The sequence below is a fragment of the Sinocyclocheilus rhinocerous genome, unplaced genomic scaffold (assembly GCF_001515625.1).
Source record: "Sinocyclocheilus rhinocerous isolate Xijiao unplaced genomic scaffold, SAMN03320098_v1.1 scaffold1229, whole genome shotgun sequence".
NCBI lineage: Eukaryota > Metazoa > Chordata > Actinopteri > Cypriniformes > Cyprinidae > Sinocyclocheilus > Sinocyclocheilus rhinocerous.
Genome location: NW_015650319.1, coordinates 126,516 through 147,995, shown reverse-complemented (window position 1 = coordinate 147,995; position 21,480 = coordinate 126,516). Strand labels below are relative to the sequence as shown.

Below are 21,480 nucleotides of genomic sequence, written 5' to 3'. Positions count from 1 at the left end.
ATTGAGCCGTCAATCCGATTACAAACGGATTATTTGGTTGCATGTAAACGTAGCCAGTAGTGCTGGGCGGTATACCGGTTCATACCGAATACCGGTGTTTATTTTTGTTATGATATGAATTTTTAAAATACCGCAATACCGGTGTATGTCGCTTAAACAATGTTCGGAACGCGACACTGTTTGAAACGGGTCCCTTCTCACTGTTACACTGTGGTGAGGGAACAGCTGTATGTGTTACTAAACGTGAAAGTTCCGAAACTGAAGCTGTAGAACTAAAAGAACGTGATGACACAGAAGAACTCATCCACAATATCCACATTGACCGCCACAAATATCCACCGCACAAAATTCTTTTTTGTAAATGTAAATTGTGCTGTGCATTTATGAATTTTGTTTTGCAAATGTATTATTTTTGAGGCTGATCTGGCTCCATTCATGACAGCACAGAGCGCGCCCATCAATCTATTAGCTGTTCTCACAATAGCAGTCTCGCATTATTTGCTGTTACCTGCTGTTGAATCGGGCAGGTGGTCACATGTCCACTAAACACATATCTTATCTATGGTACATAATTCATAACATAACCACATATGATGAAAAACAGTGAAATATATCACAACAAAACAACTTGAATGATTCAACTTTCAAAATTTCGGTTCTTATTCAAATTTTTATGCAAACTTAAACTCTCCGCTATTCAGCTTTAAAATGAATCGCAAGCACTGGGCCACATGATCATACATGGGCAACTTTTTAAACAATATCTGACGGATTCAAAGCTCCTGAATTCTTCACTGCAGACATTCTTCGCCACTCACAATACGACACTAAAGCTTCAAAATACTTGCGATGCCACTGCATTTGTTAAACGGTAGTATTGTCAATCCAGCACTAGCATATGTAATGTCGTATGTGCGGCATGCACACTATTTAAAGCGTCACCTGCTTGTCTGCAAACCCTTACAAAAGAGTGCAGCAGCAGCCTGTGCAGAATTCACAGCTTATACAGCCAGTGTTTCCCAACACTTCACTTCATTCTGCAATGAGACGCCATTGATCGCACTACAGCTTATCAGGAGAAAGGGACCGAAAAGATGTTCAACATTAGCAGCACAAACATGACTTTTCTACTTTCTATAAGGATGTATTCTGTCAGTTGGCCCGTTGCTCATTTCCCCGCTTCTGGAACAGGTGTAATGGTTCATTTATACAGCAGTCTTTGCCATGGCGAATGCAATTAACATAGTGTGCATTTGCATTCAGTTCTTATCATTCATAATCATATCAGTGATTTTAGCACTATTGTTTTCTGTGATAGTTCAGCAATAGGACACATTGCACATGTGATTGATTTCATACAGCAGTTCAATTAACAAAAAGTTAATATTAAATGACATTTTAGACACAACTTATTACAACATATTAATAATATTAAGAGTTCTAGCGATATATTGCGCACGGCCCCCCTGCAGGAGCACTGAGGGCCCTCGGTTGGGAACCACTGCTATAGGTGATAGAGCTGGGGCCCCATGAGGAGATATGCATGCACGCCAGAATGCTTTTTGTTCCTTTGGTAGTTGACGTTCAAATTTTAAATACTAAGCCAAAACAATATTAAATCATTATCCTACTTCTACAATAAATCTGTTATGCATATAGTTTTTGAGCTCATATTAATCATTTCCTAATCGTGCTAATTCAATGAAATGGTGACAGAGCACCTGAATATGCACTTTAATCACTATACACACTCTAAGCCAAACCCCTGGTGTTCACGGACCTGTTATTTACCCACAATCCCACGGGCTGGCCCTGTTTACTGCAAAACCCATCTATTGTGTATCTGCATGAAATATATTCGGAATATGAGCGCGTCGAGCGGAGAACACCGCACTTCTGCTCGCGCTCTCTGCACAATATGGCGAAATTGCATAACAAACGCGCGCGTGCGGTCCTAAACGGCACGGTTCTTGACGCGCGTCGCTGTGCGTGTACAGTCGAAAGCATCGCGCAAACGCACGCGTCTGGCGCGCCGATGAAAGCGCAGTAAATGGACGCGCTCGTTCAGATGTGATGTCATTGGCGTCCATGGCGCGTGAGGAGAGGATGCGCTCCCTCCATCACACACACACACACACACACACACACACACACACTCTCGCATCTCTCCCGCTGGCGTTTAAAGCCGCTTTCCGTGCTTCACGCGCTCTCCATCGCGGAGCTGCTCGCTTCATACTCGGCCAGCAGATGCTCGGGCAGTAACGTTACCGTATCTCCGGAGGATGCTGTTGTCGCGTTGTCAGGTGACGGGTGGATCCGGTGCTGTCCTCTCGGTTCCGCGGTAAATGCCTCTCCTCCTTCTCTAGGCTCGGCGTGATTTGGTCCGGTCCGGATCGAGCCCCATCGGCTCCATCAGTCGAGCGGAAGGAGCTGTCTCTCCTCTACGGTGCTGAAGTGACGTCATGACGCCCGCCGGGGGGCGCGCGCGCTCGTGACGTCAGAGCCACACGCGGCGGATGTACAGTATGTTCAGAGATCCTAAAAATAACAAGTCTATTCCTTCTCTGTTTTTAAAGGAGGCTGCTACCAAGCCTTGCTCTATTGCTTATTGGACTACATTTGCTGGAAATCCTAAGTGGGAAAGCATTTGGTTATTACCTCACAAGTTTTTTGTTACAAACAATATAAAAAGATATCTGTTTCAAAATAATTAATAAACTCTATTCTGTTAAACATGTTCTCAGTAAGTTTAAGAAGGATATTGATGTTAAATGCTCTTTGCACTTGGAAACTGTACCCCACATCTTCTGGCGCTGTAGTTATGTTCAAAAGTTAAATCAAGTTTTGTTATTAATCTATTTATTTTGTTGGTTGAGTTTCACATTCATAAGTGTACATTTTCTAACAAAAAACCCTGTTTTACAGTGCTTTATAAAGAGTTGGAAAACTACTTGTGTACTATTCAGCATAGTACTAATAGAAAGGCAAGTACAACTGTCCGTTTGTGCTTTGAGTAATGTAAAGGTCATGCATGTCTCTGATTGTATTTTTATTTATTTTTTCTCTATTTTCTTTTCTCCTTTGTTACCCTGGCTTTATAATGTCTGTTGTGTTGTTTTGTATCTGTCGTTTAAAGCATAATAAATAAAAAGTATGTTCGGAGATCTGTCTATGACCTGATGAATTCATATTTTAAAGCGTTTAGGACGGTGTTTATTAGTCAGGGTGTGCAGAAACGCTGCGTCGATCAATGTGATTCATATCAAATTTGCTCCAGTTTGAAAATAATATAGCTTATATTATAAATAAATTCTAAATACGTAAATTATAAATAAATAAACAAACAAAGAAATGCATATTTGTCTATCGCTTGTGCATTAATACGTTTTTTTTTGTGGTTTAGAACAAACTTTTCTGTTAAATTCATATTTAGGGCACTGTTAAAACCCTATCTGGAGCTCTCAGTGTGACTCCATGCATACATGTTTACATGTTAAGTTGTCCAACAAAACAAATGTCTAAAACATTGGCCTCTCTGACCTGTTCAGCAAGGCATTAGTTTACGCAAAACCAACAAAATAAAGTTCAGTTCAGCTCTGGAGTCTCTCCAGTTTGTTTCTTAAATCACTCGTCTATTTCCATGGCACCTAGAAACATTGACATTAAACACGCAGGCCTATTAATTCTTCCAATAAAACAAACATGCTTATATAAAGGGTGTTGCGCAGTTAAACACAGATGTGTTCAGTGAAGCACTCATAGCTGTGCTTAATACTACACTGTAAAAAAAAAATCGTAAAATTTACGGTAAAAAAACGGCAGCTGTGGTTGCCGGAATTTTACCGTAAAAACATGATGGAACAGTACATTGGATGGTGGGGGGAAATGTTTCTCTTATTTAGGACAGATGAGGAAGCCTCCGTTTGCTGTAGATCAGTGATATGATAATGTGTCCATTGGTAATTTCTTTTATTTCTTTTAACTTTTTCTTTTTTGTTAAAAAGTTGCTATTCTGCTCACTTCCACTGAAGAGCAACTAAATACTGTACAAATACAAAAGTAAAAAAATATACAGTTTATGAAAATCAGCCATGTCACTATGGTTCTGTGCTGTAGTTACAGTAAAAACCACAGTACTAGAAAGTTTTACTGTAGTAACCTTATTTTAAAGTCGTGATGAACTGTAAGTAACAGATCTTTTCTTCTGTATTGAAACGAAGTCTAACATTTCAGTTATGATATTTTGATTAAACATTACACTCACGAGGTCAAAAATCACAAAATGAAACATGCACAGATTAATTGTTCACACAAAGATCTATGATATGCATTTAGAAAGTAGATTTTCATTTCATGCCAACTTTAAGTTCCCCCCAAAGTGCTTTGAAACACAGTGTTCTTCATCCTTCCCCATGTAAAATATGCTGGTGCTGGCTGAAGAGAGAGAGAGTGTACATGTTAAAAGCATATCTTCTAAATGTATTTTTTTAATTATTATTATTGTTTAGGAGCACACTAGCTTACAGATAACCTTAATGAAAACATATTCATATTAACAGCCACAAAACCTCAATTTTCTTTCCATTTTCTTTTCTTTTCATGGGCACCATGATATTAGTAATAAAACATTAAGGATGATATTCAATCTGCCAAAAAACATAGTTACTAGTTTTATCTAAAACATAACATGGATATTGGATGATTTTTAGAAATAAAAATTAATGTATGGCACAAATGGCATTTATAGTCCGTATCTCATATTTCCTTATGTCTTTTATCTTTGATGGTGTTAAACATGGTGTCACGTGGATGGGAATATGCATGTAAATGATACGCAGATGAGGTTATGCATAGTAAAACAAGGTGTTGTAAGCTCCATATGTGGTGATTTCTGGGAGGAGACGGGGTGGAAATGCACGTACACACAATCTTCCCCTGACTGGGATTTATAAAAGGATTTTTGCGCAGGTTCTGGCGTACGAATGGTTTTATAAATCTGAAAACGTTTGTGCGTACACAGAATCTAGCTTTCGTGCGTACGTACACTTTTAGGATGAATTCTACGTAAAGTTTTATAAATGAGGCCCCAGGTCATCCAGTGCATCTGCACACGCGAGCAGCTGATCAGATATGAGGCGCCGTCGAGCTGCCTGAACACTTCGTACTCTTGAGATTCCATTGACGGATTGATAAAGTGTCTCTATGACTACGTTTACATGGACATCAGTAATCTAATTATTGACCTTATTCTAAATAAGCCAGTATTATGATTATTGTGTTTACATGAGTTGCTTTTAGAATATTCCTTTCATGTTCCCGTTTTACATGTTATAGTACATAGTTCGATTAATGGCACACGTCATTACGTCCCACGTGACGCCATCCGACATCCCCTCCGGAATTTCACGTATAAACATATCCACCTTTTTCTTGCTGTAAAAATGGGCGTGGCCATTTGTAAATTCTATGGGTCTAGCTTCCGGTCTCATCCACATCCAGCTATTTTTAGCTGTACAAAACTATTTGTTTTGCTGCTTGATATTGAAAGTGATAAGTGTCTTATCATATTATTTTAATGTATTATCTTAATTATGAACACACTGGTTTGTAGTGCAAACAGTTTTACCGTTTACTGCACGTTGTTATTCTCCTCGTTATTTATCTGTAACGGCTAATGAACCGGAAGTCTCACCCATAGGCTTACTTCTGCGGTGAAGAAAAAGGTGGATAGTTCGTCTTCGTGATGATGCCATGTACAGTTTTGGGTGTTTCATTTTTAATTTACTGAAAGCTTCAAGTGCAGTTAATTATTTGTACGTGCATACAGACGACGGCGGTGTTGAAGCTCTTTTATTTGCCGTCAAACGGTTGCCGTGTGTGTATCCTCTGGCAAAATGCGGTGAAAAGTCCTACACGAACTCCACATGTCTTAATTCGATTTGTTTACTTTGAATATGACTTTAATGCTAATCAAAAATCTCGGTTTACATCCCTTGTGAAAAAGAAGTGTGCTTAATTGTAATAAAAGTTTACTTTTTGTGTATTTCAAATCTTAAAAGTATACTTTTTAAAAAGTTCACTTGCAAATAATATAATTAAAATTAAAAGCCACTTAAGTGTACTTAAAGAGAGTACACTTTAATGACAATGGCCCGGTTACACAGACAGGGCTTAAACTAAGCCTGGATTAGGCCATAGTTCAATTAGGACATTTAAGTAATTTTTATTAACATACCTTAGAAAAAAACATTACTGGTGTGCATCTTGAGACAAAACAAAGGCACTGATATGTTTTAAGATCAATCAGTGCAAGTTTCTTTCAGTTGAAACAGCTCAGATTTACATTTAATCTGGGACTAGGCTTAAGCCTTGTCTGTGAAACCGGGGGTAAATGTCATGTGTGGACATACGTGATTCCATCAGCGAAGACTCACCTGTTCTATTTTATTAACATTAAATCGTCCTCCTCCCATTTTCACCTCAAAATTATGGGGAAGCTGTGCCTCCCCTGCCTCCCCTGACGAGCCGCCACTGCGTAGTAGTGAGAAATCTGGAACTGATCGTGTGGAGAGACTGTTTATGATTTATTGGGATTATAAAACAATGAGTGGGTGGATTTTTACCATTATAGGCTGGTTGTTTTCACACACTGCGACCACACAACTGTGTTCAAACACCTTATAAAAGTGATTTTTGCATTCTATGGCACCTTTAAACATACAATAAAATCATAATTATGTAAAATGTGTTTTAAATAAGTACACTTATTTTGATATATTTATCAATATACTAAAGTAAAATAATTGATTTTAATTTCAATTTAAGTGTGTTCTCCAAAATCACATTTGTTAATGTATTTTAAATGTATTTAGTCTATAATATATACTATGTGCATTAATGCACTTGAAATTTATTTAAGTGTGTTCTCCAAAATCACATTTGTTAATGTATTTTAAATGTATTTAGTCTATAATATATACTATGTGCATTAATGCACTTGAAATGTATTTTTCTTCTAAACTTCAATACACTTTCTTATACAGTATACTCCAATAAAACTTATTGTTGAAATTTTCATCACCAGCTCTTGCGCTATGAACTCTATGAAGTTTAATTTTTTACATACTATTTGACATACAGTGTGATGTATGAGAGTACTGTATTTGTATGTAATGGCACTGTAATTTACATCTGAGTACAGAATACTTTCAATATTATTATGTTGTTCTAAGTCACTTAAACACACATTTAAGTGCATTAATTGCTAAATTAATTTGCATTCAGATACATTTGATTTTAATGAGACTAGGCTACACTGCACTGTAAAATAATGATTTACTTTTAGTTTGGTGAATGAGTCATGAATGAGTCTAAACATAGTCTTTGGTCTAACTACACAATAATTTACAACAGCTTGAACTTGAACAGAAATGGAAAGCTTGAAATAACATTTAACCATGCCCATGCACAAAGTATGTTGTTAAATGTGCATGCGCCAAAAATTCTACGTCATGATGGCGCGCTACTTCAGCAGAGTTTGAAAAATGCGCTGTTCGCCATGTTTCTGTAAACGAGATGCGTGAGGGAACTTTGCTGATCAAACAAGAAGAGAACAAAAACGTTTGGATAATTACAGATGAGGCAATGTACTGCAGATAATGAATCAAGTAAGTATATCTTCATATAAGCTTTCTTTATTCTTAACTTAGTCTTGCCATTCGTGCGGCTTTCACCGTAAACCGGCAGTTCTTGCAATATGGACTCGGGAGGTGAATTAATCGTGTCCTATGACTGCATTATAATAATTTCTTATATCGTAATGTGATAGCGTGTGTGGACAAAGAAATTTGGCTACTGAAAATACAATATTTTATTTTAACTAAAAGATTTAAAGTTCAATATAATGTCACTGAACAAAATTCACAGATCCGATCTTGTCCTTTTTAATATATATATAATCGATATTATAACCACCAGTAATATTCAATGTATCAGCCACCTCTAGAAATAATGTTGTTTTTTCTTTTTGCATTTGAAGAGTGAGATGTTCCGTTACTGCTTGTGTTTGTAATATGTAATATTTTTGTACTTATCTGGAGTTATTCATTCATTTTGCAGGATCAGTACAGCTTTGTTACTGGAGATTTGTTACAGTGTGGAAACACAGACCAGTACTGAAGAGGTGATGTTAGAAGTTTTTAATGAATTGTTGCCCAGTCAGCTCACCATGATCACACTATAAGCTAAAATTTATTTTTAAATTTAAAATTTATTATAAGCTAAAAGTGCCATTAAATCACTATCCCTATGGATTTTAAATGCTTTGAATCTTTTCAATTTTCAAGTAATATATTCCCACATGTGCATTTACAGACCCCCCTCTAATCATCATATATTTTACAGGTAACAAACCAAAGGAAGGGGGCTTCAGCTTTGCTGTGCCAGCCGTGGTAAATACAGGAACATCCTTCATGAAGATGTGCGAGAGAAGCTTGTAAGGCAAGTTGAGAAAAAAATTTAAGGTACCTTTCTTTATTTTCATGGATTTTGGGATATTTATCTATATTTGGATAATTGATAAAGTTATGTTTTATTCCCTGTAAAGCAGGAATAATAAATGTTTGTAAAAATGTTGTCTATTTTTAAAGCCCAGTGTCAGTGAAGATGGTGTGGTCAGGAATTCTGCTGTTTATGGGAAATCTGAAGGATCATCTCGCAGCTTTCTACTACGACGATGTTGCCCTGATGATTGAGGTAATTCACCTCTTAGGTGATGCAGATGTGGTCAAAAGTTTACATACACCTTGCGGAATAAACTGCTTCATCAGAGCAGAAATTGCAATTTTTTATTATTCTACCCCTCTACCCTCTTACTGCTTAAATTAATAACATTTTGCAGATACTGCAAGGTGTATATAAACTTAGACTACAACTGTGTCTATTGTTTTCATTAAACTGAACTATTAATAATGACTGTATATGTTTTATAACAATTGTTATTCTTCTGTTTTTTTTTCTTTTTTTTCTTTCCTTAAGGGAGTTTTTAAGACTTTCCTGCCTCTTTGGAACATTTCAATTAAATTAAATTCAAGTTTATTTGTATAGTCTCCCATTTCTACACGTACCACAAGTTATTTTCAGCAAAATGTGCTATCCGAGTGGCCCAGTGGAATTAGTGTCCTTACTGGGGGGCTTTGGACACTGAACTTCACAATAGGGTATTTCTAGGCTGCCGTAACATCACATGTGCGGTATGCCGATCCATCTCCCACTCCACCACAACGTGCCCCTTTGTCAACCCATCCATTCCTCCCAGCCCCGAACCATCTCAGCCCAAATCCACCAGCTACGTGCCGCACACCCCAACCAACCCCTCCCTCCCCACTTCCACTAACCGCCGCCCCCCATCCTTCTCCAGCAGACAGCTCTACACCAGCTTCAGTGCCGGCAGATGCTCAAGACAACGCTGCCGATTCATGCATATTTGCAATTTTTGTGGCGGCGCTCACGCCCGTTTGATTTGCCCTGTCAAGAAAGCTACAAATAAAAATGCTAAACAATACTTATCGACTCCTGTAAATGTCTCCCGTTTATCTTCTGAATTGATTCATCACCCTGACTCTGATTTCTCTAACTATCTATTGTCGGGCCTCTCACATGGCTTTCATCCCGGTGTCGAAATTCTCCCCTCCCAAAGCCTCATCTGCCCCAATCTTCAGTCTGCTCTCGCCGAACCCGAAACAGTCGATCTTCTAATTAAGAAAGAAACCGACTAAAATTTCATGATCGGCCCCTTTTCCGTTCCCCCCTTTAACATTTTTCGTGTTAGTCCCATAGGCATAGCTACCAGAAAATTCTCTGGTAAAAAACGCCTTATAATCGATCTCTCTTCCCCGCATAATTCCCCGCTCCCGAGCATTAACTGCCTCATCCCGCTTGAAGAATTTTCTCTTCATTACCATGACATCGACCAAGCCATTACCATGATCAAAGACGCAGGTCGCGGCGCTTGGATGGCCAAAGTTGACATCACCTCTGCCTTTAAGGTGATGCCCATCCATCCAGATTTTTGGCACTTATTCGGCATCTGCTGGCGCAAAAAATTTAACTTTTCCGTCCGCCTCACATTCGGCTGCAGAAGCAGCCCTTCCAAGCTTCTCTACCCAAGGAAAAAATCGACAGAAATCCTCTGGTGGCTTCCACTCTCTTAGCCAACCCAAACTGCTCCAAACGTGAGCTGCTATCCGTGCTCGGTCATCTAAATTTCGTTCACAAAGGTTCCAAGCTTCTCTACCCAAGGAAAAAATCGACAGAACGATTCTGGTGGCTTCCACTCTCTTAGCCAACCCAAACTGCTCCAAACCTGAGCCGCTAATCTAAATTTCGCAATGCGAATCATTCCGCAAGGCCGCCCCTTCATCTCTCACCTCCTCTCTCTTGCGTCCTCCGTTCACGAGCTAGAGGATCAAATATCTATAACCAATTCATGCCGAGACGAGCTCAGTCTATGGATATCCTTCCTTAAACAATGGAACGGCTTATCCTTCTTTTACAGCGATTTGGTTTCCTCTCCCGTCGACATCCAATTATTTACCGACGCCGCCCCCTCCGTCGGTTTCGGTGGATTTTACCAAAACCGCTGGTTCGCTTCTACGTGGCCCTCCCAGCTGTTAGATTTACCTCAGCCGCTAATATCCTCAGCACTTTTCGAGCTATATCCTATAGTCGTGGCAGCTTTTTTGTGGGGAAAAGAGTGGTCCACCACCAGCATCGTTATTCACTGCGACAACGAGGCTACCGTGCACTGCATTAATAAAGGCCGTTCTCATTCACCCGCCTTAATGCCTTTGCTAAAACGTCTAATTTGGATCTCGGCTTGCGACCAGTTCATCATAACCGCAAAACACATTCCCGGGTCCAAAAACCAAATAGCTGACTCTCTCTCTCGTTTTGCCTTTCAGAAATTCAGGCTGTTGGCATCAGAGGCGGAACCACTCCCAACCCCAGTACCTCCTTATTCAGAGATGATATTCCATTGAATCATCCTCTGAGACCTCTCCTCGAGGCTTCCCTTGATTCTATTTTTCAAGCCGTTTCCCCCAGAACCCTGCAATCCTATTTAACAGCATGAAAATGCTTTAAAGCATTCCATTCTGCCTATAACCTGCCATTCCCCGATTTTTCCCTACTCTCTATCACTTCATTTATATCGCACCTCAACATTAACAAAAACCTCCAAGTCAGCTCCATTAAAAGCTATCTAAGCGGAATTCAGTTTTTTTCAGAGCTGATATTCCATTGAATCATCCTCTGAGACCTCTTCTCGAGGCTTCCCTTGATTCTATTTTTCAAGCCGTTTCCCCCAGAACCTTGCAATCCTATTTAACAGCATGGAAATGCTTCAAAGCTTTCCATTCTGCCTACAACCTGCCGTTCCCCTATTTTTCCCTACTCTCTATCACTTCATTTATATCACACCTCAACATTAACAAAAACCTCCAAGTCAGCTCCATTAAAAGCTATCTAAGCGGAATTCAATTTTTCCATAAACTCATATACGGTTCACCCTCACCTCAAATAGCCAATTCACAGACCTCCCTTCTTATCAAAGGCATTCAAAGAGCCCATCCCACTCGCCCAGACACCAGGCAACCCATAACCCTAAAAATCTTGACTAAATGCATTTCCACACTCCGCAGAGGTTACCATTCCATCCACACCACTCCTACGCTCGATGCTATGTTTATCCTAGCCTTCTTCGGCTTTCTCAGATGCTCCGAGCTCACTACCACTTCCAGCTTTAACCCGAATATCCACCCACTATTTCTGATCTAGCAGTCCTGGACGACGAAGCCATGTCATTCTTTATAAAGCAAAGTAAGACAGACAAAGAAAGGCCACTTTATTTATATTTTCAACCTACAATCACCTATACTCCCATACCAAGCCCTCCTAGCCTTCCTTCAGCTCAGGAAATCACAATCCAAATCACTTTCCGACCCTCTTTTTACAGATGACTCTAACCGCCCCGTCTCCCGTTTTTGGTTCCAAAAACACCTCAAGTCTGTTCTACTCCTTTCCGGTATCCCAGCCGATGATTTTTCCAGCCATTCTTTTAGAATAGGCACAGCCACCACAGTGGCTCAAAAAGGCCTTTCCCAACAGCAGATCCAATCACTCGGTCGCTGGTCATCAGAAGCCTTTAAAAGCTACATCCGATCGGACCGCTCACACATCAAGGAACCCCACCAAACCCTCATCAGTCACCCCCTTTTTCCCCTAGTCCATCCCTGTCCATCTCCATTTGTCATCCCAACAGCCCCCCGCTCCTGCAGGAGTTTTTCAATTGCCCCTTTGCCACAAGTAATGACTGCTCCCGCAGGCATCTTCCTACCGCTGCAGCAGTAGCCGCTCCCGCAGGAGCCCCTATCGCTCTTTCCCAGCAGTGTCCGCTCCCGCAGGAGCCTCATCTTTATTTCTCTACTGCCGCAGCAGTGTCTGCTCCCGCAGGAGCCTTACCTGTATTTCCCCAATGCCCACCATTCCCCCTCTCTTTCCCCCTCTTTCTTCCGCTCCCGGAGCCATCCCAAGCGTGAGCATGCCTCCACAAGCGGTTCCGGCGGCTGCCTTTCCACCTCCCCTCGCTCGCTCTTCCTTCTCTCTTTCTTCCGCCACGCCATTACCCACCCCTCCGAACGCCCTCGCCTTGGAACCACCCCCCGTGGCCAGTAACATCAGGACACAGATCTTGGCAGGTGCGCCAGCCACAATTAATCACAACAATGTATATACAATTACAAATGATTATATATAAATCTTTAGTTTGTTGTTTTACACACATGCACACAGACATTATTTCATACACGACATAGTTGTGAGATGCAAGAAACATATGGCAAGAAATCTGTAGACACACCCATGTAAGAAAAAGTGATGAGGAAGTGAACAACCAAATGTTAAGGTGATAAGATTAAACAGAATCCCTAGCAGTTATTTCATGTACCCTTTTGGTCAGCAGATGGTTCTTGATGACCTGATGCTGCTCCCACGCTATAAGTGACAAATTATCGCTCCGGAGGTAGTATTTACATATTATTAAGATCGGAAAGAACTATCTCTATGATAAGGTGGGAGAGTTAGCAGCGCGCTGTATACTTACCCCGGACTTGTGAGCGTCAGCCCGGGATGTTTCCAGCGCGGCTCTCTACTCTCTCAGCTGGGCCTGCTTCTCCACCAGGTCATGGATCTGCTTCTCCACAGCCTCCAGTTTGAGCTGCACCAAATGCATCTCGAACGTGTCCTCACCTGCACTCAAGAAAATGGAGTATAAAATTGATTTTAAGATAACAAATAGACAATAAAGAATTAACTTGAGGAAGCTCAAACTCAAAACACACGGCAGCAACAAACAGGAAGTGACGTGAAGATCAATTGATTTCTTTCCCAAATTGCATTAACTGCTCTAAAATATGAGACACCAATGTTTCAGGAGTTTAGGACACAAAATAAGACATATGCTTATTTTAACTGTTTTATATATTACTTTATTCGTTTAACTGTTTAAGTTCCTATTTGGGTTTATGTACTGTATATGCTATATTTTTTAAGATTAACTGTTTTTTTCCAAGGCATTGTTAGTTGCCAGTGTTTCCTGTCATAACTATGAAAATTTTGACTGGATTTGAGACTTTAGTCTTTGCAACTTTACAGATCTTCTTTATGCACCAAGAGCTTGTAACACTCCAAAGAGAAAGGAAAACTTGAAATCGCATCATATGACCCCTTTAACCTCAGAACGATCTTAAAGTAAAAAGAGCTGCTAAAGTCTGATTTTGTGGTGTCTGTGCTTTAAAATTAAATTATTATAATCTTAATTCAAGTAATGGAAGAATTTTAAAAGTCTGACAGTAATCAGTTGAGTACTACTGTAAGGTTAACCCTGTCTGGTTTAAATGTTTGAAAATGATTAACAGTTGGAAACATTTGTTAGAAATATAGAAAAGTAATCAAAAAGTAATCAAATGTAATCGGTTACATTACTTTAATAAAGTAATTGAAATAGTTACACTATTTAATAGGTTAACTTGTAATCTGTAACCAATTACATTTCCAAAGTAACCTTCCCAACACTGCAAGTCAACTAGATGAGTCCTAGTGACAGATCCCCTGTGAAGACCTCATCGGCAATTGGCACAAGACCACGGGAACCAATCGAGTCCTCTGCTCAATCTGACATGTGTTACAGCCCGGAATTTAACCACACCATGCTTGTTTCATCTGGCCAGAGGAGAACCGGCCCCTCGACTGAGCCTGGATTCTGCCAAGGTTTTGGTTCCTTGCCACTGTCGCCTTTGGCTTGCTTAGTTGGGGACACAATTTCTGGCAACATTGTTGAATTGATTGCACAGACACTATTGGAAGCGAACTGAACTGAGCTGGATGATGACATCACTGAATCAACAATGAACTGACTTTAACTGATAAACTGATTGTTTTCTATTATCTTCTTTCATGATCAGCACACGTTTTTCCTGTTTAACACTGTAAAGCTGCTTTGGCACAATCTGTATTGTATAAAGCGCTATATAAATAAAAGTGACTTAACTTGACTTGAGCAGTAGAATCATATTTATCTGCACAGTCACACAGATCTGAAGAAAAAACAAAACAATGTTCTTCGGTAACATATATGCAGTTTTATTTTTTAGAAATTTTCAGAAATTAGATCAGACAAATATTATGACTGGATAAGGGAATGTGTGTGAACAGGACAGATGCAGTAGGTTTATATCAGCACAGATCGAATATGATCATCATGGAACATTCTGATACTGAAAAGATGAAACCTGTATGTATTTTATGTAGAATGTGTTGTGTTTGCATAGTTGTTATTACAAAGAATAGAACTAGATAAGAGAGAAAGCAGAAGAGAGAAGGGAGATAGGGATGTGAATTCGGTCTGGATTAAAGTGTTGTTAATCCAAGGAATCCGTGTGCCGTCATATCTTTTATTGTTTTGTAAAAGTAAGTTACAGTACAACAAATTGGCGATGAGGTGGTTTACAACTATATTACGCAACAATGGCTACATTGAATGCTCCATTCCCAGACTTTTTTCTACCTTGCCCGGGTGAGCCCAGCATTCCAATCACAACGTGGATAATGATGTTCCGCAATTATCTCCTCGTCGTGGGAGCTACAGGTGATGCTTGGCCAGAGGAGAGGAAAAGAGCTTTACTGCTTCATTGCTTAGGAACTAAAGGGCAAAGGATTTATTATTTTACCAGAGATTGGAGATACACTAGAGACTGCTATCACTGCATTGAGCACACATTTTACACCTGAAATGTCGTGGTGGAATGTCATCATTTCCGGAAACGAGTGCAAGGCGCTCATGAGTCCATAGTGAACTATATCGCTGAACTGAGACAGTTAGCAGCGACTTGTGACTTTCCTAATACAGAGGACATAATCCAAGATCAATTTATAGAGCATGTGTCGGATCCCCGGATTTGTGCGAGACTTCTCCTAATACGTAACCTTACTTTGGCAGCAGCCATCGCAACTGCGACCCAAATTTAGTTACTTACTAAACTGCAGCCATCGACCGCACGATTAGTTACTTACTCGCGCTGGCCTATTGAGGTGCTTGGCTGTATGCCAGCTACTGTTATAAAAGACAATGTCAAATGTCCTGCTACCTTCTTCATTGTGGAGTCAGGAACTGCTTTAATGGGGATGGACTTGATATCTGCTCTCCAGCTCTGCATTGAAGGGAATACAATTACTTCTGCACTAGTCTCCAACTTCTCTTCCTCCGATGCCGCTGATGCAGCTTTCCTCTTCTGCACCTCACGCTGGGACAGGCTGTGTGAAAGGGTTCATGTACAAGGTGAAAGCAATTACCCTCTGCTGTACCTGTGCGACAAAAATTACGTCTTCCTTTCTCAGTATGTGCTTCTGTGTCCGACGAGCTGAACCACCTTCTCGCCACAGGTGTAATAGAGAAGGTGGATGCTTCACCATGGATTTCACCGATTATGGTAACTCAAAAGAAAACAGGAGGAATCAGACTGTGTGCTGACTTGAGGGAGCCTAATAAGGCCATTATAGTGGACGCTTACCCTCTGCCACACATGGACGAGACTCTAGCTGCTTTGACAGGTGCAACATTTTTTCCCACCATTGATCTGGAAAATGCTTACCATCAGGAGCATATAGTCGCCATGGTTACCCGGTTGAGTTGGTTATGGATAACGTGCCACAATTCACTTCAGATGCGTTCACAACCTTTCTGCGAGAACGAGGCATTACTCCAGTATGCACAGCTGTGTATCATCCAGCAGCGAATGGTGCCATAGAACGCTTTAACAGGGTTCTTAAGGACTGTGTACAGTCGGCTATAGTACAGTCTAAGGCCATGGAAGCATACGGTTACTGACTTTCTCCAAGTTTACCGTTCTACTCCACATGCCACCATGGGAGTTTCTCCCTTTGAACTGCTTCATGGGCAGAAGATGAGAACAAAACTGAACATTGCACTTCCTCCTCCTGCCAGTACCCTCCAGCCAGCAACTGTTCGTAAGCGAGTTGTCCTTAAGCAATCACAGATGAAGAGCTACACTGATGCTAAACACAGTGCACAAACACTTATCCTGAAAAAGGGGGACAAGGTGCGAGTGCGTAAGCCCTTTCATGTGCCGAAGGGACATTGCAAATTTTCAGACCCTGTTGGAATTGAGGAACATGTGGGTCCAAGTACTTACTTACTAGAGGATGGAAGGAAATGGCATTCGTCGCAACTGGCACAAGCTGTTCAGATGCCTAATCCTGCACCTGAGCGGGTGGAGGAAACTTCCGCCTGTAATAAAACAGAGAACTCTCAGCGGGCCGAAGGACGTCCATCAAGAACAAGCAGGCCTCCCTCATGGCTCGAGGATTTCAAGATGTAAATGTATAGTTACATGTTGCCTATACATTGGTTCTGTTGCCTGTTATAATTAACATAAATTTGGTTATTTAGTGTAAGCAATAATCTGTTCAGGAAGTTCTTAAAAGGAAAAGTAATGTTCAAATAATTGTACTTTCTTGGGTACACTGTGTAATTGCTTGATATGGAATTTTGTTGTTGTTATTCATAATTAGGTGTAAGGTTAAGATCTTAGGTCGTGGGGGGATGTTGTGTTTGCATAGTTGTTATTACAAAGAATGAACACTAGGGGGAGATATAGAATTAGATAAGAGAGAGAGCAGAAGAGAGAAGGGAGATAGGGATGTGAATTCGGTCTGGATTAAAGTGTTGTTAATCCAAGGAATCCGTGTGCCGTCATATTTTTTTTTGTTTTGTAAAAGTAAGTTACAGTACAACAGAATGTTAATTCAATGTTTTTCATAGGCTATAAATAAATAAAAAAACTAAATATGAATTACCAGACACAAAAAATGAAATTACATTTATAGTTTATCAACCCAGCAAGTACAAGTTAAAGGTGCTGCACTTTCAGTTTCCTTCATAGTTTTGTAATACATTTCCTCAAAATTGGGGTGAGTGAATTGTTGTTGGCGGTGACAAATTTACCATAGTTACAAAAATGTGCTGATAGCTATTCTTATATTTGGGTAAAAAAATGATACAAATTCGTTATAATAGGGTACAATACTCTGAAAAATCTAAAGTACAATGATGTAAATATGCACAGTGCAGTACTCAGTGCAGCCGGAGGGTGGAGGTAATGTGCTGCAGTATTCAGTTCGGTCAGCAGGCGACAGTAGAGCGCGGTGTCACATGCATCTGCTGCAGATGTAGAAACAGCAGCAGCTGTAGTGTGGCATTAAGATAAACATCAGCAGTAAAATCATGGAGGTAACAGTAAAAAAGAAGGCCAAAATCCCAGAGGAGAAAAACAAACAACCGGCCGGGAAAGAGGAGGAGCAGAAAGAGTAGCAGGAGCTGGTGAGAGAGAGAAACAGCCTCTCTGCATGCACTCAAACATATTCACATACTGCATTAATATTCATTATTAGTCATGATTTATTAATGAGTACAAATCAATGCTAGCAACTGACTTTTGACCCCACTCATCAATTTAATAAAGAAAAAGATAATTTTATTAGTCAGTAAGGATACATAGAAATTAAAACTATGGTTCAAAAGCGAAAATTCAGGATTCACATGGATGAAAACCATAAACCATCAAACATAAATAATCAATTAATTAATCAAACTCAATCAACACTCAAATAGTTATAAATGAGTAGTAAAATAATTAAATTGCACATAAGGCAGTTTTTTTTAATAGAGTGGTGGAAGTATGACATAGTTTTGTAGGCCAAAATCTGGAAGCAAGTTAGCATTTTAGCACTTCCGGTTCCATCATCCTAAATTCGTGCGCTTGCGCGCGGGCTTACAATGACTTACAAAGATATATTTTTTGAGACCCCCCAAAATTTCACAAATCACATTTTCAGGGGAGCCCATGTCTTATTAAGGGGAGCCGAGCTCCCCCGAGCTCCCCCGTAGTTCGCACCCTGGCCGTCGGCAATATTAAACGTCATCACATCAAACAAGTAAGCTCAGTCCCCTTTTACAGTCTCGTTATGCTTATAATTGTGCACTTACAGACAATTCTAATTCAAACTTTCCGGGAAAATGTTTTTAGAAAAAGAATAAAAGAGCTGTCGGAGGCTTAGTGGTGGTCATGTTGAAATTGTGGGATCAAGGTGTAGTTCGCTTATAGCGTACCATTAGCTTTTTGCTTCTGGCGACTGCATTTAGGCTTCAAAAGTTATAAAAGTTGTGTTCATCTGTGAAAATTATCTTGATGGACAAAACATGTAAGGATATATTTTTTGTTAAGCACAGAGCTTTTTTTTTTTTGCGATAATCCAAAAGCCTATGGGAAAATCCTATTGGGGTTTTGTCAAGGGAACCAGCGTGATGCTAACTGCAAGTTGGCCTAAATTTACATCATATTATCCAGCACTCTATAATGGAACTGTTTCTAGTCCAATTTGTTAGTGAAACAGTAATGAATTATTTATGAGCCTACAATGAAGCGCTTTACTGCAGCGTTAATTAACTCAACCAAACTCATCCTATATATATATATACAGTGCCTTGCGAAAGTATTCATACCCCTTCATTTTTTTCACGTTTTGTTATGTTGCTGTCTTATGCTAAACTGCTTTAAATTACTTTTTTTCCACGTCAATCTACACTCCGTACACCATAATGGTAAAGCAAAAAACAGGTTATTAATATCTTCAACCAAGCCCTGAGGTCAAAAGAACTGCCTGTAGAGCTCAGAGACAGGTTTGTGTCAAGCCACACATCTGGAGAAGAGTTCAGAAAAAATTCTGCTTCACTGAAGGATCACAGAAGCATGTAGTCTCTGTTACCCTTAATGAAGAGAAGGAAACCAGCTCTGCTCATCACCTGCAGAGTAGCATCCCAAAAGTAAAGTGTGCTTGTTAGCAGCCTCATGCTGTGGAGCTGTTAAGAAGAATGGCAGATAACTGCCAAATGCTGATGAGCAAAGCTTGTCGCATCAAACAAAAAACACTTGAGGCTGTGAAGGTGCTTCAGTTAATAATTTAGTCAATTTTTTTATTTTTAATTAATTTACAAAGTTGTGACAATTCTATTTATATATATATATATATATATATATAATATATCTGAAATATCTCACATTTATATATGTATACACACACACAAAATATTACAACTTACAATTCCACAAAAGCATGTGAATACACAAGTGAACTTGACTGTACCAGTCATGAAGGTGAACACTGTGGATGCGCACTCCCTATAACAATGCACTGAAACATGGCGCACAAAGAATTCACAGCATTCTTTTACAGTTGGATTCTCATTATAATTTTATGGAGCCTATATGACAGATTTGTGCTGCACATGCTGCCCTTAGCTGTATTTTCTTTTTCGAAGTTATTCCAAGCAATTCAAATCCATCATTGCAAACAACGCCCATCTGTCTAAGCTGAAGAAAATAATTATTTATTGGCTTTAATATATCAGCCTAATTTTCCTATTGGATCGATAACGATAATATTAAAAATGAGCATTTATTGCCGATACCGATATGGTGGCCGATATAGCATGCATCCCCAATGTTTTAAATTTATACTGTGCATTTATACAAATAAAACGGTTAATCTATGAATGAAAAACTGTAATTTGCTGCTCTGAAATAAAAGGTGTTTCACTGCCACCTCATCAGGTCTGTCAGAGGATCATCGAAATCTAAATGAATTCTAAATTTATAACAGTTAAGTCACTGTATCTTCAGTCTCTGTTGATTCTGTTGACTGTGAGTCTCAGTAGTGGATCCTTATTCACCATCAGATGATCATGAGAAGATCAGACTGTCATCTAATATAAGTCCTAAAATAAAACACAAACAGTATGAGACATTACGTCTGTCACATCTTTTCATGAGAAAACTTAGCACTAACTAGATAAGCTATATTAATTCATTCTCAAACATGATAATATAGCTTCTATCTAATGCTCAAAGTCACTTTACAAAATCAAAAGAATATAAAAGGTCACTTTCACACAATGGACAGCTGATACAGAACCAGCAGAAATTATCATTACACTCCACTACAAATGTAATATCAGTAAATAACAAGCAACCCAAATCTCAGATTATCACACACATAGAGACATTTAAAGGGTAAAAGCTGAAAATAACATTGTTATTTTCACAATCAGTCACAGCACAATGAGCAGAATTAAACTCATATCAAACGGTTTAAAGTTCAGAGACCTACAGAAACTGAAGCTGAATTAAAGGGCCCTATTTTAACGATCTAAGTGCATGGTCTAAAGCACACAGCGCAGGTGCACTCAGGGCGTGTCCGTATCCACTTTTGCTAGTTTAACGACGGGAAAACGGTCGGCTTTCCCGGGCGCATGGTCTAAACGGGTTGTCCCTATTCTCTTAATGAGTAGTGGGTGTTTTTTGAGCGTAACTTGCAATAAACCAATCAGAGTCTCATCTCCCATCCCCTTCAAAAGCCAGTTGCGCTCGCGCCATGGCGGGTTCGCTATTTACATGGCGGAATGTAATTTTTCATTTTTAAAAATGTTTGTGTGCTGCTGTGTGTCCCTGTGTGTGTAATAATAAGCAAAGTGTACGCGCGTTCTGCACCCGCCTATAGGCGCATATTACTAACACGCTCTTTAAATAACAAAGAAAAAATATTGCGCCATACTTTAGACCAGGTTTGAGTTGGCCTATGGCGCAGTCTACTTTCAGTTCCTCAAAATAGCAACGCGCCAACAATGTGCCTGAACACACCTCTTTTTTAGACCATCACGCCCATGGGCGCACAATTGGGCGCAAATGCATTTGCTATTTAAACAACGCCGCGCAGGATGGGAAAATGAGAACTGCGTTGGGCTGAAACTAGCAAAAACACTTGCGCCGCATTGCGCCGGGTGTATGATAG

General features: G+C 39.8%; 1 protein-coding gene across 1 annotated transcript in view; it reads right to left on the bottom strand.

The window, feature by feature from the left end:
• The window catches only part of LOC107711606 (mitogen-activated protein kinase kinase kinase 12-like), a 32,881-nt gene extending 30,449 nt beyond the window's left edge, over window positions 1-2,432 (bottom strand). The window contains exon 1 of the mRNA XM_016516608.1: window positions 2,269-2,432. The gene's annotated coding sequence lies outside the window, so the exon portion shown is untranslated. The remainder of the gene's footprint in view (window positions 1-2,268) is intronic.
• Between the last annotated feature and the right edge of the window lie 19,048 nt (window positions 2,433-21,480).